General features: G+C 36.9%; 2 pseudogenes; both read left to right on the forward strand.

Annotated features, from left to right (window-relative positions):
• The first annotated feature begins 1,266 nt into the window (after positions 1-1,266).
• On the forward strand, positions 1,267-3,261 carry LOC148030827 (uncharacterized; annotated as a pseudogene).
• A 64-nt stretch (positions 3,262-3,325) lies between these two features.
• LOC148030828 (uncharacterized) lies at positions 3,326-4,668 on the forward strand (annotated as a pseudogene).
• The last annotated feature ends 8,140 nt before the right edge of the window (positions 4,669-12,808 follow it).

Below are 12,808 nucleotides of genomic sequence, written 5' to 3' on the forward strand. Positions count from 1 at the left end.
GTCCTGACATGGTGCCTAGTGTAGAGGAGATGGCCAAAATTGTGGGTGTTATACAAAGTATGCCAAACATTATTCATGGATTGGTAGATGGGATGAAGACCATGCATAGTGCCGATGTCATCCATTCAGATTTGCATGCTAACAATATGGTATTGGACTTTACTAGAGATAGCACCCCTAGTATGACAAGACCAGCCCTCAACTGGCAATGTGGGGGGTAGATGATTGCATGCACATTATAGATAAGCATAGATGGAAAGGAGAATTTGAGAGGAAAAGAAGTCCATGGATTGCACCCGAGATCTATGACCCACTATGCTAGTTTGCATATGGTAAGGGGTTAGATGTGTATGCAATTAGCTGGCTCATCATCTGTCTTGTTGAGTTTTGGTGCTTAGGCCAACACTTGTGGTTACATAGGGAGTTGGGAGATGCTCTAGATAAAGAGATCATGCACCTAATAGAGTTCAAGGAAAGGGACCACATGTTGGCAGATGATAGGGCCATGTGAATGTCATTTGTAGATCTTGATGACTTTTTGAGGATGAAGTGTGGCACTAATCCTACAAAGGCACAAAGACTGCTCGTAGAGCTTGGCCCTATCCTAGCTCACCCTTTCTAAATAATCCACATCTTGCAATCTCTTCCCATATTTTTTAAAACATCTAATCTAGTTTTACTAGTCTCTATGACTCATGGATCCAAAGATTCCTCGAAAAATATCATAATTTTTTGTAAAAATCTATGGAATAGGCTTGCAGTTTGTAATATGGACTCTACAGCCTGTAATTTGTAATATATAATACCATCTCATGAGCATCATACTCCATCTCCATGCCATCACGTAGAATGTAAATTCTCTACATGCTCGAGTAATATTTGTATGGGTTGCTTCAAGCCATTTGACTCATAGATGAAGTTTACTATTATTAATCACATCTTGATAATTAAATTTTATATCCATGATCTTTTCACAATGCTTTCCACACAATTGAATAAGTGATTTTTCATTTGGATTTCATGGGATATTTTTACAAGATTCAAGTAATCTTCGATGATACTCAAGAAAATCTAGGTCTTGTGAGACTAAGAAAGGATGGATCTGAACCTACCTTTGCTCAAATTCGTGAACAAATTGAAGGTGACGAGCTCATAGATGGATCTTTTACCTTCATTGAGGACAATTATATTATTAAAAAGCGACAAGAGGGGTAGTGGACTCTTAGTGATAATCTTAAAGTTTGCATCAAGAGGTGTGCTAGTGTGATGAATGAACCATGTTCTCCAAATAAGCAACAATGTTTAGAACAAGTTGTAGAGGATCAAAATGAAGCTTTAAGCAACCTCACTTCAAAGATAAAAAGCAAATTGTTAAGTCCAAGCACTCTCGAGACTTGGAAACATGAATGCAATAGAATAAGGCTAAAGTTAAAACAATCAACAATCTCAAGGGATGATAGGTTTGAATTACACAGCAAAGATATCAATGGAGAATCTCAACTTCGTGTTTGGTGTAACGAATGTAACTTGTTGTATGGGAAGGGCTCAGTGGAAGGGAAGTATGCCGCATATACTTGTCTTTCTAACTTCATGAGAACACACATCATGCATAATAAATGTCATGAAAAAAATTATCTTATGTTTTGAGGGCTTACAAAAGTGGATAATATACAACATACTGTAGTTGATCAAGAACCAGATGATAAGAAAGAAATAGAGAATTCAATAGAGAAGTTACATTCTTACATGGAGAAACATAAAGGTATTATCTTTTTTCTTTGTTTGAGTTTATATATGTAGTTCTTTCTATTGAAAAATAGGTTGTGCATTAGATGAGGCTTTTTAATATCAAACTCGTTATATAATATAAATCTATTTTTCATGAAGATTGGGATTTTGAGGTCATTGAAGCTACGTTACATGACTTCAAAGACAAAAGCTTTGCTCGTGTAAGGTGCAAGTACGATGACACATGGCTACATTTGTGTCCTTCAAGGTCTGATCTATATACAATTTTAATAGAGCATATAAAATCAATATTGCACACAAAGGCATTTTGAAGGAGGAGGAAAAATCCAAGCCATTGCTCACAAGTTTGCGTGGATGTCCTCGAAAGGGTATAGTGCATGATCCAAAACAAACATCTCTTACCAAGTTCATGGTCTCTACAAAGGCTAGAAATTCAACTCAGGGTGATCCACTGGTCTCATCTCTAAATGACCATGAAGATTATGAAAATTCATTGGTAAGTTTAAACTTGTTATGTTGGGGTTTATGGAGTCACATAATTGAGGTGAGCAAGAAGAGAATCAATGCAAAATCTTTATTAGATGATCAATGTAGTGGCTATCTTTGGTTTTCAAAGCCTTTAACCAAGAAAAATCTGAATTATGAAAATACATGTTTTCAAATAGATGGTTGTTTTCGTCACATTGATTGTCCACATATTTCAAATAGTGGGAAATCATTCACAAACTTCTCTTGTGCTCATTGCAAAGGTATATCTAAGTTTTCTGACTTTAGGATGAGAGTATATAGGGAGAAGTTAGCCCAAGAGAAGAGAGGGGATAGGGGAACTGGATTTGGTAGAAGATTAGATTATCTCACTAGACAGGAGCTCAAACAAACAACACTTGTTGCCAAAAAGCATATAAGAGAACTCACTTTTAAATATGCAAGTATAAGCTTTGGCTTGCAGCTCTTTCAATGAAAATAAGGAGCTTACATGAAGCCAACATGGAGTCTCTTAATTTAAGAGATGTAAAGAGATTTTGTAACAATATAATAGAAGCCCATAGATTGGGAAAATTTGGTGGAAAACCTGCTCTATGGGACTTCTTACAAGACATAGATACAAATGTGTTATGATCAAAGGGAGGCTAGCGATATAGTGCAAATATCAAAGCTTTGTTTGAGGTTGCAAAGATGTGGGGTGGACCAAGGTTGCATGATTTCCTCACTACTAACCTCAATGGCCCTTCACTCTCAACGACAAAGAGAGCCCATAGACAAGCCACCCACTTCATACCTGGTATACATGGATATATTTTTTATGCCATTGCTGAAATATATCGGAAGGAGAAAGAAAAACATAGCATTGCAGGAAAGATTCTCTTTATTTTGGTGGAAGATGAGACTACCATAAAGAAGTGAATAAGGTAAACATACTACAAAATTTGTTTTTGGGGCTCGTAAAAAATATTCTTGATCAACTTTTAAATTTTATGAATTTTTTTGTTTTAATTGTAGGTGGAACCGTAAAGATGATATGCTTATTGGCTTTGATGGATACAAGTCTTTAGACCATGAGTGTGGGATTTCATGCATGATTAAAGTTGGAGAAGGAAAAGTAGCCTATGATGTAATTGTTGATGCTTTTGAGACTTGTATCATTGGTGGTTATGCAAGAGTCTTTGTTGCAAATCCGCTTCATGAAGCACTTCCACGCTTAGTTGTGGCTGCTCATCGCACATGCAATCACTATGATGCAAGTTTTGTCCAAAGACAATGGAGCGAAATCTCAACATTGTGGGATGAGAAGATTGCCTCGACGATAGGTCCTATTATTGGACATCAAATGGAGATAGTCAACAAAGAAAACTAATGTTAGCCGATTATGTTCACAAACATGGCACCAGATACAAGATTGAATGGGATGGATGGCCTCTCTCAGCCAAATTATCAAATGGAGAGGTTTCGGGTCTACATGATCAAGATTTTATACATAATGGAAAAAATCTTGTCAATATTCTTGACAAAACAAAGCGTCAACTGGCTTTTAGTGATGTTTGGGTTACCTTGAATTATGTTGCCATTGTTTATGATTCCTTTTCAATTGATAAGCATATGCTCAAGGAAGCCGATATCAGGTGACATGATCATCAAAATTGGGTTGCAGCACAAAGAATCTGTAGTAGGCAAGTCCAATGGTGTTTGGGGGAGCTAGCAAATAATGGAAAACATAGAAAAGAGAGGAGCATGGTGGGAACACAAGCTTACCTTGAAATTGTAGGAGACTACATTGATATTTTCTTGTCTCCACACTTCAGCTTGGTGGAGAGAGTCCATTTAGTAGCAAAAGTGGCATTCCTTTTTCAAGTTTGGAGATATTGGATTATGAAACATGCCACATATACATTGTCCAAAAAATTTATTAGTAAGGAGGCATTCCTAGATGTACAACTCTCATGCCACTTTGTTGTACTGCTCATAAAATATTTTAATGACTGTCATTCAAATAAGATGCTTTCAATACATTTGATTGGATCTGATGCAGTTGAAATGTTCTTCAGCAAAGTTGGGAGCATGGTTGGGCAAGAGCACAATTATGATTTGATGGACATGCTACATAGTGTAGGGATCTTGAATAGGCTTTCATATTTTGAGTGCAAGGAGAAAAGTGTGAAATTTACATGTGTTCATAAGAAACATGAGCATGTATGGAGAGAGTTGAATCTCAAGGAGACCATGGAAGAAGTAGATTTAGGTGATTACAGATGTGTTTCGACTGATGAGAAGATAATTGATGCCTTGAAAAGGGGATTACAAAGTGCTCACCACATTTGTGAGCGTTTACAAATGAAACCAAAAGGTAAAGAGGATAAGAAATGGTGGTTGGAGCCTTGGTCTGAAGGTTTTTTTTATGCTTATGTGAGTTCAAATTTCTAGGATTCCAGTACAGATGAGGAATTTTCAGCTCCTACAAATGATGGAGTGGATTCAGAGGAGGATGTATCCACAAGTGAGATAAGACATGTAGTAGATTCTTTGTTAGATGAAAAGGAAAAAGTAAATCCAGTAGTGGAGCTTGATAATAAAAGGTTTCTTTTTAAATCAATATTGGTAAGTCAACTCAATGGCAATCCCACATTGTCCAAAGATAGGCTTACAAGGGTGCGACAAGGAGTATACTATAGTAAGGAGGAGAAACATCATACTCAAACAAATGTCAATATATTTGGCATTGGTTCAGATTGTGATGTGTTCTTCCAAGAAGAGCATACCAATGGGAAGATCACAAGGCTATTGATAAGATCTTTAAAAACTATATTTTAAAAAAAAGCCAAAGTGTGTGGTACTTAGTATGAGTTCCAAAGATGAGAAGAAAAGTTGGTGGTGCCTATGTGGAATACAAGAGAGGGTTTAGCCTCGTAGATAGGCCTTAGGAGTGGAAGTTCAACTTGGATGGTATCAAAAATCAAAGGGAACACGGAGCTTTACATATGATTTGATAGACCTTGATATAATAGATATTGAAAGTATCATTGCTCTTACAAACCTCACATATGATTATAATAATAACAAATATGAGCTTGATGAAATTGATTGGAAGATCTTCAATGAATTCGTAAACGATCATTGAGGATAGGCAAACGAACATTATTTTTTCTCTTTTTTAGTATTATTTGCTATGTAAATTGAGTGAATGAAAAAAGTTTTATAGAGTGATTTTTTGGCATTTTCCTTCATGTTAATGTTTTATATTTGTATGTCTGCATCAGGAATGCAACTAGTGGATCATGATTATTCATCTATGCATGTCAAAATCAGCATGGACTCTAGCTTTGAAAATGCCAAGGTGTTGAGTAGAACACACTTATGGATTGGAGAAAAATTTTGTATATCACATTTTTTGTATAGCTATATCTACTTTGTAAAGGAATACAAAATAAGTTTTGTATAAATGCAAAAATAAAAAGATGTATTTTTTCATTGAATCATCATGTGTATTTCGTATATTCACATTTTTTGTATAGCTACATCTAATTTATAAAGGAACATAAAATAAGTTTTCTACAAATGCAAAAATCAATTATGTGGATTATTCTAGAATTTACTCATGGGCTATAGAAATACAACATGTTTTTGCTTTTAATGTACCTACCTCGTTGAATTACAAATGAAGCATGGCTTCATTGTGTTGCTTGAATTATGGATTGAGTAGCATTTATCTCTTGTCATCTATGAGAGAGAGAGAGAGAGAGAGAGAGAGAGAGAGAGAGAGAGAGAGAGAGAGAGAGAGAGAGAGAGAGAGAGAGAGAGAGAGAGAGAGAGAGAGAGAGAGAGAGAGAGAGAGAGAGAGAGAGAGAGAGAGAGAGAGTGTGTGTGTGTGTGTGTGTGTGTGTGTGCGCGCGCGCGCATGTATGTGCAACATAAATGCCTTTGATCTGGAAAAGAGGAAAGGTGGAGAGGATATTTTGAGATGAACTAGATACAACAGATATAATGATATACCTTGATAGAGCCCTGCTACCACCATAATAGTGCAACATCAAGATCAATATTGCAATGTAAGCGAGCCGTAAGATAGTAATAGGATGGCCAAAGTATTTGTTTTTTTATTTTTTTATTAAAGGCCTCTAAGACTAACTCTAGGCTAGTCTAGCTTCCTAGTAATTGTGCATTGTCTTTGGACAAAACTTTATAATTGCATTTGCTAACCAGTTTTGGGTTGAGAATTGCATGCTCTAGTTATGTACCTGATGTTTCAATCTAGAAATTATTTTAAAATCTTACTTTTATTGATAAAAATTTGAAATCTACCTTTGGATGTCCTATATTACAATGATATTTTCATAGTCACTAGAACTACTAAGAGATTTTTATGAACCATTGGGAGTTGCTTTGTGGTCAATTCTATATTGTAGTATCTTGTATCTATTCTATTACATAAGGATATATTAAATTCTTTACTTTAAAAAATAAACTCACAGTAAGGGTCAATAAAATGTTACAAAATAGGTTACATAGGGCTATATAAAATATGATTTGAACGCACGTGATGCTTAGGATTTATACATAGTAACTTACCCGAGAGAAATTTTGACTAGTAGTAGCATTGATGAGATATGCTGCATTGGTAGGTATCTTTGTCTATCATTTGTCCAGGTAGAGTGACTAATATTATGTGCTAGATTAGATTCCTTGAGTGAAGTTGTTGAGCCAAAGTGTTTGAAAGTTCAATTTAGTGATGAATTCCTAGCCTTCTAGTTGTTTCCTTTATGAGCATAGACTTAAACTAAATTAAAATAACTCAAGTTTTAAAGAGTCTATCTATTTATTCTTCCAAAGAAAAAAGAAAAAAAGCCCTAAAGATTGAAGGGTTGAAAGAAAGAACAAAAAACCATAAGAAGATAACCATTGCCTCTAAGGTCCTGGTAGGCTGTATGGATTTCCTTGACGGGTGATCTACATCCGATGCCTTGCATCTCTTTGGGGTGGGACCTTGGGAAGGATAATAATTATATACTCTTTTGAATTCGAAAAAAAATAGAAAACACACTAAAAGAAATAAAGAACGAAGAGAAAAAAACAAGGACAATTGGGAGTTAGGAACCATTGATTGGTTGTTCTAATAGAACATAGAGGGTTAACAATTAAACCATAGGAGTCCTATTTGGTATTGTACTATTAGTTTGCCTTGTTTGAGGTTCTTTTTCAGGCATGGACCTTCTCAATGATGCTATTTCTGAAGCAATATTTCTAGTACGACAATAGTATGGCATTTTCTTGCCTAGATGGATTATTTTTGCTTAGTGGCTCTAGAACACTTCCTAGTTCGTATACTACATGTCATGGATGAAAATACATTATGCACTTTAGTGGGGAGAGTGAGTAAGGGGATTGCTAGTTTGCACCTATTTCAAACTCTTTCAATGCTCTCTTTACTTGGGTTATTTACTTTATATCCCAAGCATTCAATCGTCTTTCTATCTTTTTAGTGTCTACTAGTCTTTTCTATGTGCTCTTTTGCAAATTTTGTAGTTGTGCTCTCAGGGATGTTCTCGTGGCTTGGAGGGGGAGAGTATTTATTTTTTACATCACAGTTATTGGCCCATTGGTTTTCATGGAAGATGCCACAATTGAAGTAGTACTGAAAGACTACAGTAGTTCCTATCTTGTTAGTTTGTGAGAACTCACTAAAGCTAGTGAGGGAGGAATGATAACTGCTTATTTTGAGCTATTTTTACACTATTTTTCATAAAAACTAAAGGGCTTTGGCTCTGTATTACATAATATTTTTCATAAAAATTTAATACAAATAAGATCATAAAGCCGTATTTAATTATGTTGAGGTAGAGTTAGAAGTAGAGAGTTGGGATATTTTAGATTGAAAATTTTAGGGAGTAGAAAAAATAGGAGTGATAGAAAGCATATGCGGGAAAATATTTTTAGTGAAAAGCATAGACATTTTAGAGACAAAAAAATAATTAAGCATGCATGCATAGCATTCGGGTCACGAAGCCGTGGGTGGGGTAAAATCCATCGACATCTTCGCAGTGTAATTCAAACCTATCATTCCTTGAGATTGTTGATTGTTTTAACTTTAGCCTTATTCTATTGCATTCATGTTTCCAAGTCTCGAGAGTGCTTGGACTTAACAATTTACTTTTTATATTTGAAGTGAGGTTGCTTAAAGCTTCATTTCGATCCTCTACAACTTGTTCTAAACATTGTCGCTTATTTGAAGAACATGGTTCATTCGTCACACTAGCACATCTCTTGATGCAAACTTGAAGATTATCACTAAGAGTCCATGGCTCCTCTTGTCACTTTTTAATAATATAATTGTCCTCAATGAAGTTAAAAGATCCATCTATGAGCGCATCACCTTCAATTTGTTCACAAATTTGAGCAAAGGTAGGTTCGGATCCATCCTTTCTTAGTCTCACAAGAGCTAGATTTCCTTGAGTATCATCAAAGATTACTTGAGTAAAAAGCTCCCATGAAATCCAAAGGAAAAATCACTTATTCAATTGTAAAACCTACATTCAACATTAAAAGATTGTTATGAGAGCATATCTTAATTTAATGAGAAAATGTCATATTTTTAAGTGTTATCTCTATAAATTATAAATTGAAAAGCATTGTGGATATACAAGTGGATATACAATCTAATTATCAAGATGTGATTAATAATAGTAAACTTCATATATGAGTCAAATGGCTTGAAGCAACCCATACAAATATTACTCGAGCATGTAAAGCATTTACATTCTACATGATGGCATGGGGATGGAGTATGATGCTCATGAGATGCATTATATATTACAAATTACATGTTGTATTCCATATTACAAACTACAAGCCTATTCTATAGAGTTTTACAAAAAATTATGATATATTTCAAGGCATCTTTGGATCCATGAGTTATAGAGTCTAGTACAACTAGATTAGATGTTTTACAAAATATGGGAAGAGATTGCAAGATGTGGATTATTTAGAAAGGGTGAGCTAGGATAGGGCCAAGCTCTAAGAGTGGTCTTTGTGCCTTTGTAGAATCAGTGCCACACTTCGTCCTCAAAAAGTCATCAAGATCTGCAAATGACAATTGCATGGCCCTATCATCTGCCAACATGCAGTCCCTTGCCTTGAACTCTATTAGGTGCATGATCTCTTTATCTGGAGCATCTCTAAGCTCCCTATGTAACCACAAGCATTGGCCTAGCACCAAAACTTAACGAGACAGATGATGAGCTAGCCAATTGCATACACATGTAACTCCTTACCATATGCAGACTAGCATAGTGGGTCATAGATCTCAGGTGCAATCCATGGCAATCTTTTCCTCTCCAATGCTACTTTCCGTCTACGCTCATCTGTAATGTGCATGGGATCATCTACCCCCCCACATTGCCAGTTGAGGGTTGGTCTTGTCATACAAGAAATAAGCATTAGACCCCAATCTATGATATTGTATGTAAACCTTGATTAAACTATACAATTGCATGATACCATTTAGACATTGAAAATGTTACATAAACTACATTAAGTCGTAGTTCAACAATATAAAAAAAGCAAAAACATTACCACTTTTTTAAACAACTACACATGTGAGGACATTTTCTAGCCGAGTATATGACTTAAATGCCTATTCCATCAAACAACCAGATAACTAGCGCATCAAGACATTGTGCAGTCGAATATACGACCAAATGCCCATCACTTATTCATCCATATGTAAGCCAAGGCACTATTTAGCCGAATTCACAACCAAGTGCACATCCATATCCAAGAAGGGAGAAGGGAGGGTGTCACAATTAAAATGACACCTCTATGTTAAGTTCATGACACACTGCCAAGTTGATTGTGACATGCTCATCAAAAGACACTCACTTACCAAATTCATGGCTGAGTGCCTATTTAACAAGCACCTTTCAGCCCTACATACACTTATCATGAGGTAGGGGTATCATGACATGTATATATCGAATACACAACACATTCCAATCCACATGTTCCACAAGAAACAAGATAACATGCATATATGCAAAAACTCAAACATGCAAATAATACATGATAAGGAAGAACCACCTCATGACATACATAGCGTATGACAATCAACCTCAATCTTACCATTTTATTCTAGAGTTTCATGAATAGGAAGTAGTCCATGAGTATATGTACAAAACTGCATGTGAGATCTAACATTGGATCATAATCTAGGTTCTCATGAACTAGTGATACCTTTTTAACTTATTGTTCCATGGTTTTAAAATTGTGACTTTTTCTAATTTGGTAAATCTCAAGGTTTTGCTAAAAATTGTAGTGTATTGAGCCCAAATTTCAAGCTTCAAAGTTTTCAAGCCTTAAAAAAATAATTGTTATGCAAAAAGGAAACAAAAGTGAAGAAGAAAAATCAGCATAGCATAAGACTTACTATTGTAGCCCTTCTATGGTGGTGGTGGATAAGAAGAAAGGTGAGCACAGCCAGGAATATTGTTGCTCCTTCATGGTGGTGATGATCATGAAGCAGATGATGAGTAGGTCTTTATGACCATTTCACACTGGTGTTTCACCCCTTCTATGGTGGTGGACAACAAGCAAAGTAGGTGGAAGTTCTAGGAATGTTGCCCAAGTGTTGTTTTTGCTTCACACTTTTATGGTTAACTACAAATGCAACCTGCAAACAACTTGCAAACACAGAGGAAGAGTGAAGGGAAGCTCTAGACAATGCATGTTGCATATCGTAATGATAAAAGGGCACGATGATGCAAGTTGCAACTCACAATAGGCATGATAATGATGATGTAACTTGTAGCTCATAAAGGGCACAATGATGTGGGTCATTGCTTGTAGCTCATAACATGCATGATGATATAGGAAATACTCGATAGCTCATAGCTCATAAAAGGGGAAAGATGATGCATGTTGTAGCTTGTGGCTCACAAAGGGCATGATGATGTAGTCGCAGCTTGCATTGAAGCACTCGAGAGGTCACAGCTCACAACGGACACAATGATGTAGGTCCTCCTATGAGGGAGCACTCAATGGTGCATGTCGTAGCCTACTGTAGGTCACAGCTCGTAGGTCGTCATGCACATCATTGCCCAGGCTGGGAGTAGCAGACTAGGCAACTCTGCCAAAGCAAGCAGGAGAATAAGCAATGGCAATGGGAGTTCAATCGATTAAGTTGGAGCTTTTTGGGACAAGATGATAGCTCTACCGAGCGAGAGAGAGAGAGAGAGAGAGAGAGAGAGAGAGAGAGAGAGAGAGAGAGAGAGAGAGAGAGAGAGAGAGAGAGAGGGAGGGAGGGAGGGAGGGAGGGAGGGAGGGAGGGAGGGAGGGAGGGAGGGAGGGAGGGAGGGAGGGAGGGAGAGAGAGAGAGAGAGAGAGAGAGAGAGGCATGCAGATTGGTATTGACACCTATCGTCCGAAGCTCCCACCACCTCTGTCCAACCTCCCAACACTGCTACCTGAGACGGGAGGACATCTTACAATGGCCATGATATAGTTCGCAAGTAATATGATGATGCAGTTCACAATTTGTAGGCAATACAATGATGTCATTCATAGTTCGCATGCAATACATAGGTCGTATTTTGCATGCAATACACAAGTTGTGGATTATAGTTGATGATGTAGTTCAGAGCTTGTAAGGAGGACATACAATGTAGCTTGCAAAGAGGACGAATGGGCACACTCAGTGATGCATATTGCAACCTGTGAAAAAGCACTCATTGGTGCAAGTCATAGCTCATAGATCACAAGTCATGGTGCAAGTTGCAAGGAGGATAGACGGGCATGAGGGAGAGAGAGAGAGAGAGAGAGAGAGACAGAGAGACAGAGACAGAGAGAGAGAGAGAGTGTGTGTGTGGGGGGGGGAGGAGAGAGTATACATGAAATTGCATTTAAACCACATTCAATTTTGTGGGATTTGGGGGGAAGAAGGTGAGAGAGTAACAAGGAGGATAGAGGGCACGAGAGAGAGAGAGAGAGAGAGAGAGAGAGAGAGAGAGAGAGAGAGAGAGAGAGAGAGAGAGAGAGAGAGAGAGAGAGAGAGAGAGAGAGAGAGAGAGAGAGAGAGAGAGAGAGAGAGAGAGAGAGAGAGATGTGTCATTAAGACTTAGGATATATAGTTAATCATTCTAACATATTTATCTCATAGGGTACAGGGGCCCATTTAGTGACAGCTATCAGCCCTCTCGTTTGACACACCACATAAACCAAAATCTGTGCCTTGATCATGTTGTTTTGCTTTCGTCCTCTAGCTCCTGGGGGGATTCACTCATCAAAGAGAAGATATATCACCTACGAGTGATGAGTCTTCAAAAACCCCTTATTTATGACTCCTACAAGAGTAATATATCCCCCCTTTTTACACTTGTACAATGTATAATAAAAATTTTATTTGTACCCCATTCTTATATGTAAGATTTTATATTGTTACTAACATTACATTACCCATATACATAAACAATTAGTAATTTTACATGTGGTTTTGTAATTTAATTAGATTGGAAAATGTTGTTACTAACTTACATGGTATATATGCTTGCACTAGATTTTGGTCTCTATTGATGCTTAA

This window comes from Lygodium microphyllum, chromosome 9, assembly GCF_053477565.2.
Source record: "Lygodium microphyllum isolate KBCC chromosome 9, Lygodium_microphyllum_v1.1.10, whole genome shotgun sequence".
NCBI lineage: Eukaryota > Viridiplantae > Streptophyta > Polypodiopsida > Schizaeales > Lygodiaceae > Lygodium > Lygodium microphyllum.